The sequence below is a fragment of the Chlorocebus sabaeus genome, chromosome 26, assembly GCF_047675955.1.
Source record: "Chlorocebus sabaeus isolate Y175 chromosome 26, mChlSab1.0.hap1, whole genome shotgun sequence".
Lineage (NCBI taxonomy): Eukaryota > Metazoa > Chordata > Mammalia > Primates > Cercopithecidae > Chlorocebus > Chlorocebus sabaeus.
The window spans coordinates 24636388-24647100 of record NC_132929.1 but is presented as its reverse complement, the minus strand read 5'-3'; the positions used below and the strand labels follow the sequence as shown (position 1 = coordinate 24647100).

Below are 10713 nucleotides of genomic sequence, written 5' to 3'. Positions count from 1 at the left end.
TCCCAACAATAGATATGTGAATGGAAATACATCTGTATGTGTGCATGTGTATAAACACAAATGAGAGAGCTTTTATTCTCTTAAACATATGTATTTTCCACTTCAGCCCATGTGGAGTTACATTCCAAAGGGATCAATAATGCTTATTTGGGTGGAAGGTGGGCAGTGGATCTTACAGTTAAGTGCACAGGCACTCTGCAGTCAGGCAGATCTAGGACAGACTTAACACTGATCATGTACATGTGACAAAACCTCTCTGGGCTTTAGTTTTCTCATCTGACAAATGGACATAACGATTTCTAATACATAAGTGAGACAGTGTCTGTGACATGTTTAGCACATAGCGTGTCCAGTAAATGGTGGCTACTTAACTGTATGCCTACGATGTGCCAGATACTCTCCTGGGTACTGGAGAAAAGAGGTGTCGGCTCTTAAAATGCTTACAACTGAAGATTGGAGAAGGAGATCTAAACAAACAAATTTACTTTATTTATTTTTATATTTATGTTATACTAAATATTTTGTATTTTATATATATTACGGCAGAACGGTTGGGAAGTCGTTCACAAAGAGGGTAAGAGCATACATAGACTCTTACCTGCAGGTAAGACATTCTTGGGGTGCAATCTCATCTTGAATGAGTTATTCAACTTGTCGTGAGCATCAGCTTCCTTGTCTCTAAAATAGGCCTCATAATATAGAGTTGTGAGCATCAAGTGAAAGAATGCACAGCACTTAAAACAGTGCCCGGCACGTCATAGACATTCAATAAAGGGTGATTTTCAGAATTGTATAGAACAAATGCCACTGTAGAAACATGTACAAGGCACCAAGGTGGCACATGGAGAGGGCAAGCCTTGCAATGACATGAGAACGGCCATGTACCGGGCCCTGTAGTTGATGTTTCACACGCATCCTCTCACTGAATGCTCAAACTCCCTCTGCGAACTGTGTTACCCCCTTTTCACAGAAGAGAAAATCAAGGCTCAGAGAACTTCTTCCAAGGCATAGGCAGAAATGGCAATTCCCTTCTCATTCTCCTTTTATCACCTGGCTCCCCAGAGAAGAGTCACTGAAACCAAGACGTCAAGGACCTGGGGCGCTTCGTAGGTGACATTCACTCACTTGCTCACACATCCTCAGATGTATGCTGAGCCCTGTTGTGCCGGAGCCTCTATGCTACACCCCGGGACAGAACAGAGGCAATTCTGGTCCTTGAGGAGCTTCTATCCCCGTGGCTGGACAGACCTCAAAGTCTCACTACACATCTGATCATTCATTCACAGCCATGATAGATAGAAGGGGATGTGCCTGGCTTCGGATCTGATCTGGTTCAAGAAGATGTGAGGTTCCATCTCCATCTGCTCTTGCCTTCCCAATGTCTCAGTTTATGAGGGAGATTGGAGGGTAGAGAGGAAGAGACAACGAGCAGAGGTAGATGTCGTTGGGCCTGTTATTGCATGGAGGGGAAGAAAGTCTCTTTTCAACCCAGAGATCACAGGGCAGTCCTCTTGGGGGGCCTCCCATTGCCACAGCTGTGATGAGCACTGACCTTGGCCAGGCAACGCCTCTCACACCCACAGCAAGGAGGGTGTGGAACTGACAAGATGCTGAGTGTGTAGCTTCTACTGCTGTCATCGGTGGTGTTGTTGAAGATATTCTTTACATCTAATGGCAGCTTCTAGTCTACCCAGCACTTTTGACATCCACCATTTCATTTTATTTGTTGTACATGATATTTATATACAATATTTATGTACAATTGGGGTGGGTGGGCCAGGAGAGATTGGGAATTACTTCTCACGACTGCTACTCCTCACTGTATCTCAATTTTTACCTTCTGAGGTAAACTAGGTAGGTATTATCAGTCCCATTTTACAGATAAGGAAACTGAGGCCATGAGCATTTAAGTGACTGGCCCGAGGTCACAGAGGTCATTTGCTTCCGAACCAGGGATTTGGTCAGAAGGGTCCTCACGTTGACATGCAGTGATGCCACATGTTGGCCCTTTGTCAGACTCTGCCCAAGTTTCACCCTGTGACAAAGAGCCTCTTAGCTCTCCACATTCTTTACCAGGTAGAATTAGGCTGTGTCCTGAGGAAATAAGGTCCTCATGGCAGGTGTGGACTTCTCTCCTTCCCTATGTTCTAGTGACACTCCCCCATACCCACTTCAGCTCCTGTTATGGACTGAATTGTGTCCCCTGCCTCTGTTCATATGTTTAAGCTCCCACCTCCAATGTAACTGCATTTGGAAATAGGCCCAAGGAGATAATTAAGATTAAATGAGGTCATAAGGATGGGGCCCTAATATGACAGGACCGGCGTCCTTATAAGAGAGGGAGGCACCAGAATTCTCTCTCTCTAAGCATGCTCAGAAGAAAGGTCATATGAGGACACAGCCAGAAGGCGCATCTGCAAGCCAGGAAGAGAGGCCTCACCAGGACCCAACCCTGGCACCTTGATCTTGGACTCCAGCCTCCAGAACAGTGAGAAAATGAATTTCTGTGGTTAAAGCCACCCAGTCTGTGTCACTTTGTCATGGTAGTCTGAGCAGACGAATAGAGCTACTATGTCCTAAATCTCTACCCTCCACCTTCACCTAAAGGCATTGAGCACAGGTATTTTACCCAAGACTTTCTCTTTGGGGTTCTCCTCAATTAACTGCTTAAAGTAATCTCTCTTGCAGTGTTTATTTTCACAAAAACTTTCAAGAGAGATTTCCAAAGAAATAGCTTGTGACCCTGAGAAACAGGTTTGGTTTCATCAGTGAACAGCATGAATTGTGAAACTGGTCATGTTCCCCTGTTTGACATGTTTGCTTGGGAGCTCAGAATTAAATTGACAGCCTAAACTTTTAGAAAGTTTACTTGCCCTCCTGTGAAACACTTTATATACTATCACCACTGCTTTCATCTTAAGTTCCTTCTTGTTTTTTCCCATCAGTTGCTTCTTACATTCATTTATTTCATAAGTTAATGGATGAATAACACATTCTTGTTGTAAATACTGAAAAGAACTCAGAAGTATACAGAACAAAACTTGAAAGTATTCATTTATTACATCATAGTACTCTCTGTATTTGTGTAAGTAGCCTCAAATCCATTTGGAACAATATTAGGAATAATCAAAAATTTTAAAACAAATAAAAGATATCTTTATCTGAAAAACAAATAAATAGGTACCTTTGTTTGAAAGCTTACTACCATGCTAGGGATGTTCACATATGCTTCCTCTTTTGATTGTCACAGCAACTCTATACGGCAGATTTCATATGCCCGTTTCACAAACTAATGCAATTGAATGAGGTTAAGTTAGTTGTCCAAAGTCATAGTAAGTGGTAAAGTGAGAACAAAACTCAGAACAAGAGTTCAAAGTTTGTGTGTTCAATAGCAAAGTCATGGAATCAACCTAAATGCCCATCAATGGTGGACTGGATGGAGAAAATGTGGTATATATACACTATGAAATACTACACAGCCATAAAAAAGAACGAGATCATGTCCTTTGCAGCAACACGGACGAAGCTGAAGGCCATAAATTCTAAAAGAACCAACGCAGGAACAGAAAACCAAATACTGCATGTTCTCACTTAGAAGTGGGAGCTAAACATTGAGTACACATGGCCATAAAGAAGGAAACAAAAGACACCAGGGCCTGCGTGAGGGTGGAGGGTGGGAAGGGGAAGAGAATTTTTTTAAAAACTGTCTATTGGGTACTATGCTTTTTACCAAGGTGATGAAATAATCAGTACACCAAACCCCATGACAAGCAATTTCCCTATATAACAAACCTGCACATGTACTCCTGAACCTAAAAGAAAAGTTGAAAAAAAAAGTTTGTGTGTTTGATTTTGTTTGTTGTTGTTGTTGTTTTAACTATCTTGACCCTCTATAACGAAGAGTAGGATTAGGAAATGCATGTACAACTGGGTTGTGTGGATGTGCGTGTGTTGCGGGGCAGCTGTTGTGAATTGTTTTTCATCACAGCTACTCCTCTGTCTGGTGCAAGCCGTTGGAATTATTTAGGCAATTCAGCCAAGAGCCAGGTTTTGTTTTCCGTTAAGTAGCAATAGAGACCTGACCCCAGCCAGCCGATCTTGTGTCAACTCCAGGAGAAAACTTGGCCAAGGCCAAGTGTAAGGACCGTAGCCTAAGTCACCTTCCACCACTGGTCAGTGGGCCGCTGCTATCTGCTAGAATACAGGGCGGCCTCTCTCTCTGGGGAAGAGGCAGTAGCCGAGTCTGGACAGCAGATAGTTGGTGGGAAGAAACTTGCCCACCTCCCACCCGCTAGTTCTCCACAACCAGGGCAAGTTCGCATTGCTATACAACACGTGTGCACAGGCGCCTTCCGGACCGCTGGCTCCAGTAATTTGTACTGGCGTCCCCCTCCTCGTAGGTCCTGGCCAGAGGACACAACTTTCGACAAAACACTGACCGCTGTCCCAGCTAGCAGGCAAGCCCATTTCTATTTTCATCTGAATTCCCAGCATCTTGGGGAAAGAACTTGGCCCTTCCTATCAAACAGACCCATGACGAGGGAGGAGAGCCTGCAGGCTCCTTCTTTAGCCTTCTTTGACTTGGACTCTGAAGACAAAGGTGAACTTGAGTGCTGCGGAGACACAGCTTCCCTTTATGCTCCCACCAGGCCCCCGGGCCGCCTAGTATCCAGCACTGAGGCCCTATTGTCCCGACGGAGCACCAGGGGCCTGACTGCCCACACTGTGAAGGCGCAGTTCCAGCCCCCTCTCCTCTCCCCCTGAGTCGCTGTGCCTGGAGAAGGGCTTTGGAGTTTCAGGGAATGCACACTGGCCCTTTTCTTCTCGGGGCGCCCGCAGCTTTGATGCTGCGCGCCTGGCAGCCGGGTGCTCTGTTGGTCTTTTTCAGGGAGACCGTGCGAAAGCGCGGACCAGACGCTCTTCCCGCCGCCAGCCGGGGCTTCTCTAGAGGGGCACAGCCCGGGGCGGCCGCGGAGCCGGCGTCCTGCAGCTCCCTCCGCCGCACCGAGGGGGCGCTGCGCCTTCCCGCGGGGAGCCCACGCAGCAGGAGCTCATCCGGGAAACTCATCCCTGGCCCGCCTTTCAGACGGAAAACAGGCAGCCGCGAGCCCGGCAATGCTACCTCTGGGAGCTGATTCTGAGATAATTAGATTGGGATCTGTGAGAGGATATGTCAAAAAAAACTTCTTCAGCCAAATCTTTCTATGAAAAATTGCAATCATGCTAAAAAGTTGGAAGAATGTTACAACAGACACGTATATACCCGCTATCCAGCGTCTGCAATTAGCATTTTGTATCGCAGGATTTAGCAACAGTGGCTATCACTGTCCTATTGTATGTGTGTGTAGGAATCTAAATCCCCCCTCTCCGATTTGTAAAATTATGCCACATTTGCACAATGGTACTATATAGCCGTTTTAAAGGAACATCGCGTATTCAGTGATATGAAGATTTTTTAAGTTAAAAAAAAGCAGGTAGAAAACCGTATGCACAATATGATGATATTTTTGTTTGAAAAAGCAATTATTTATAGGGGAAAAAGCAGCCTGAGGTGCTTTTTGTTGCTAAAATGTGAATAAGGATTGTGGCTAAATTAGGATATGGATGAATTTAGTTTTCATATCTGACTTATGAAGTACTTCTATGCAAAATGAAAAAGAGAAATTTAAAACATGTGGTCAACTCAAGAAGCTGACCAGGCTCTCTGGGATTATTTCAGCACTATTTATCATGATAGAAGTCCTGTGCTCTCCCAGCCCACATACAAACACTACTGTGTTGCCCCTTTTGGCCATTTCCAGCTCCACCAACCCCACACAGGTTCCCAAATTTGCACTAGATCCTTACTTCTCTTATCCCTGCTTTCCTGCAGCAAACCGCATTCCTCCCTCTCATCACTTACTCTTAAGCCAGAGAGGTTCCTTAGTCTCTATAAAGACAGAATCCCACCATGCTATTCACTTTTCCCACTAAAAGCAAAAGTCTTGTAAAATAAATTTCCTCTTCTTAAAAAGAAGCCTGGGGCTTAACCCAGAGGCAGACCCTGATGTGTCTCTCTGTGAGAGGCCTGTCCCAGTTAGACTCCCAGGAAAAAGCATTTTTTTTTTTGGTGTGGGTTCTTCAGGAATCTTTAGGACCAGCTGGATGATATTTTCATCACTACACAAGCAATGGCACTTTGGGAGACTACAGTAATAATAGCTCACTTTGTACATGTATTTTCAGTTCACAAAGTAAATCCACAGACTCCCTTACAGTGATTCCCAGAGCATATCCAAAATCATTTGGAGATAGACATAGGGTTGCTAACTTACGTTTTGCCACATAGAGCCATTTAAATACTACCTAGTATACTACCTAGTATCCTAGATACTACCTGGTATACTACCTCATATCCTAGATACTACCTGGTATACTACCTAGTATCCTAGATACTACCTGGTATACTACCTAGTATCCTAGATACTACCTAGTATACTACCTCATATCCTAGATACTACCTGGTATACTACCTCATATCCTAGATACTACCTGGTATACTACCTAGTATCCTAGATACTACCTAGTATACTACCTCATATCCTAGATACTACCTGGTATACTACTAGTATCCTAGATACTACCTAGTATCCATGTTTGCCATTACTTCATAACAGAAAAGACATTTTACCACACACAGAAAATAGGAAGGACAATCTCAAAACTTTTTTTAAAAAGCCGTATTTAAATATAACTTCACTATAAGGTCCTCCTTTCCCCCCATGTATTTTATGATTATTACCATCTCTATATAAACTGGAGAAAACTTTTTTACTCCAGTTTTCTGTGTTTTGGGAATCAGTGGTTTGGGAACAGTGCTCCATTGTTTTTGCTACTTAGAGTTACCCACTTGCAGGTGAAGAAGCCAAGGTTTACACACCATTGGCTGATGGAATGGTTAGAATCAAATTCAGGTCTGTCTGCTCCCAGTGGCTTTTTCTTATTCCAGATTGCTTCTGTCTAACCATGTTGCCAGTGTGATTCTACCAAGAGAAAACCTAACTAAAAAGCAAATGAAAGTCTTGGCTATGCTTGGATCACCAGACTACACCCAGTGGGTCAAATTTTATTTTTGATTGAAAAATCACTGAGCTCATCAGATGGAATTAGCCTTTCAGGAAAGTTCCTCTCTAATTTCATTATTTACTTTATCAACAAAGCCATTCATATAGGTGGTTTCTAGGGGAGAATTATATACTAGAATTCTAATATATCTACTTGTATGTATCTATCCATATACATCTATTGACTGGTGCCTGAAATTCCTTCATTTTGGTCTCCTTTAGTGATGTTTTTAAAAATCACTAAAAATTTAAGAATAAGGCAAAATGGTAGACAGTATGTCCTTTCAATGTAATACTGAAGCGTTGTTTAACAAGCTCAGTCAATTTTTTTTTTATCTTTTATATTCTGGGGTACATGTGCAGGGTTATTATAAGGGTATATTGCATGATGCTAAGGTTTGGTTGGGGTACTAATGATCCCATCACCTAGGTACTGAGCATAGTACCCCATAGGTTTTTTGTTTTTTGTGTTTTTTTGTTTTTTTTTTTTTGGGCAGAGCTAACTGAGGTTTTATTTTGGGGGGGAAAATGGAATTGTAACTGGAGGCATGGGCAAGGCAGGTCCCCCAGGCAGTAAACTTCCCCACGGGTGGGCTGAGGGCCAGGGCTGAACCTCAGGTGGGCCTCCTGTTCCCTGTGCTCCCCTGCATAACGGCCTGCCTCCCAGGCTCTGAGGCAGCGGCAGGAGGGGTAGGCTGGGCGGGGCTGCCCTGGCCATTCACTTGGGCGGGACATCAGAGGACTCGGACACCAGCTTCCCATCGCGGGTCTTGATCGTCTTCACAACCACGGCCCTGAGAGAGCTGGTGCGGCTGAAAGAGCTGGAGGCCCGGCCAGAGCCAAAGCTGGAGCCCCAGGCCTTAGCTGAGGTCAAGTCTTGTGACACACCGGTAGCAGAGCTCAGCGCACCTGCTTAGCCACGGGTGGTCTTCCTGTATATGCAGATACTCATATTCTGCATCCCAAACTCCAGCCGGCTCTCCTCGCGCTCCAGTAGCTTCCTGTAGGTGGCGATCTCGATGTCCAGGACCAGCTTGCCGTTCGTTCATCAGCTCCTGGTACTCAGGCAGCTGCCGCGCCATGTGCCCTGTCCTGGTTGGCCCACTGCTGGGCGGCCTCCAGCTCGGACAGCTTGGCGTTGGCGTCCTTAACCGCCAACTCCCCGCGCTGCTCAGTATCTGCAATGGCGGACTCCAGGGAAGCCCTCTGCTCTGGCCTTTGAGGCAGGTCCTCAGTCTCAGCCTGGAGTCGGCTGATGTTTCGGTTCATCTCAAAGATCTTCGTCTTTGTGCGACGCCAGTCATCCCAGTGCTTCCCAGCCAGTGTCTGCAGCTCCTCATACTTGATCTGGTACATAATCTCAGCCTCGGCCCGGCTGCAGTTGGCGATCTCCTCGTACTGCGCCTTGACCTCCGCGATGATGCTGTCCATGTCCAGGGAGCCGCTGTTGTCCATGGACAGCACCACAGATGTGTCCAAGATCTGGGACTGTAGCCCTGGGATCTCCTCTTCATAGAGCTGCCTGAGGAAGCTGATCTCGTCCGTCAGCCCTTCCAGATGAAACTCCAGCTCTCCCTTGTTCATGTAAGCTTCATCCACAGCCTTCTTGACGAGGACAAATTCATTCTCCATCTCTGTACGCTTATTGATCTCATCCTCGTACTTTTTCTTGAAGTCCTCCAGAGCCCCTGCATGTTGCCAGGCTCCGCCTCCAGTTTCAGCTTCTCCTGGCCCCGGGTCTCCAGCTGCCGCAGAAGGTTGTTGATGTAGCTCTCGAACATGTTGTCCCAGAACATGTTGCTCCAAACCGTCTCCTGCTGCTGCAGGAGGCTCCACTTGGTCTCTGGCATCTTGTTCTGCTGCTCCAGGAACCGTACCTTGTCAACGAAGGAGGCAAACGTGTTGAGGGTCTCGATCTGCTCTTTCTCCTGGGTGTCTGTGGCTTGCATGTTGGGGTCCAATTCCAGGTTAAGGGGGCTCAGCAGGTTCTGGATGACTGTGATGGATGTGATGCCTCCCATATGCTGGCCCCTCATAGCCTCCACACAGACCCATGCTGGTGCCCAGGACATCTCGGAAGCTGCTGCTGCTCACTCGGGAGAAGCTCAACAAGCTTAGTCAATAATTTTTTTTTTAACTTTTATATTCAAGGGATACATGTGCAGGGTTGTTATAAGGGTATATTGCATGATGCTAAGGTTTGGGGTACTAATGATCCCGTTAGAAGGCCTGGGGCCCAGAGGTGGACACCTTGTAGGACTTCTGGGTCACCCTGATGGACATGGTGGAGGCAGGAGTGGAGGTAGGCTGGCTGAACCAGGCAGAGATTCGAGAAGGAACGGAGAAGCTACTTCTAGGTCCCGCAGTTAGTTTTTCAACCCTTGCCTCACTCCTGGCGTCTCCCCCAATAGTCTCCAGTATCTATTTTTGCCATATTTATGTCCATGAGCACCCAATATTTAGCTACCACTTATAAGTGAGAACATGCAGTATTTGGTTTTCTGTTCCTGCATCAATTCACTTAGAAAAATGACCTCCAACTTCATCCATGTCAATGCAAAGGACACGATTTTGTTTTTTTTGATGGCAGCATAATATTCCATGGTATATTTGTATGACATTTTCTTTATCTAATCCACCATTGATGGACACCTAGGTAGATGTAATGTCTTTGCTATGGTGGATGAAGTGCTGCAATGAAGACATGAGTGCATGTGTCTTTTTGGTGGAATGTTTTCTTTTCTTTTGGATACCTACCCAGTAGTGAGATTGCTGGATCTAATGGTAGTTCTGTTTAAAGTTCTTTGAGAACTCTCCAAACTGCTTTCCACAGTGGTTGAACTAATTTACATTCCCACCAACAGCGTGTAAGCATTCCCTTTTCTCTGCAGTCTTGCCAATATCTATTGTTTTTTGACTTTTTAATAATAGCCATTCTGACTGGTATGAGTGGTATCTCATTGTGGTTTTGATTTGCATTTCTCTGATGATTAGTGATATTGAGCATCCTTTCATGTTTTTTGGCTGCTTGTATGTCTTCTTTTGAGAAATGTCTGTTAATGTCTTTACTCACTTTTTAATAGAGTTGTATGGATTTTTTTGCTTGTTCAGTTGCTTAAGTTATAGATTCTGCATATTAGACTTTTGTCAGATGCATATTTTACAAATATTTTCTCCCATTCTGTAGGTTGTCTGTTTACTCTGTTGATAGTTTCTTTTGCTGTGCAGAAGCTCTTTAATTACGTCCCACTTGTCCATCTTTCTTTTTATTGCAATTGTTTTTGAGGGCTCAGTTATAAATTATTTCCCAAGGTTGATGTCCAGAATGGTGTTTCGTAGGATGCTTATAGTTTGAAGTGTTAAATGTAAATCTTTTATCTTGAGTTAATTTGTATATGGTGAAAGGTAGGGGTCTAGTTTCTTTCTTCTGAATATGGCTGACCAGCTATCCCAGCATCGTTTATTGAACAGGGAGTCCTTTCCCCATTGCTTGTTTTTGTCAACTTTGTTAAAAATCAGATGGCTGTAGGCGTGTGGCTTTATTTCTGGGTTCTCTATTCTGTTCCATTGATCTATGTGTGTGTTTTTGTACCTGTACCATGCTGTTTTG

The 10713-nt window shown here is 44.8% G+C and overlaps 1 pseudogene; it reads right to left on the bottom strand.

The window, feature by feature from the left end:
* Window positions 1–7821: 7821 nt before the first annotated feature.
* Window positions 7822–8828, bottom strand: LOC103245660 (keratin, type II cytoskeletal 8 pseudogene; annotated as a pseudogene).
* Window positions 8829–10713: the final 1885 nt, after the last annotated feature.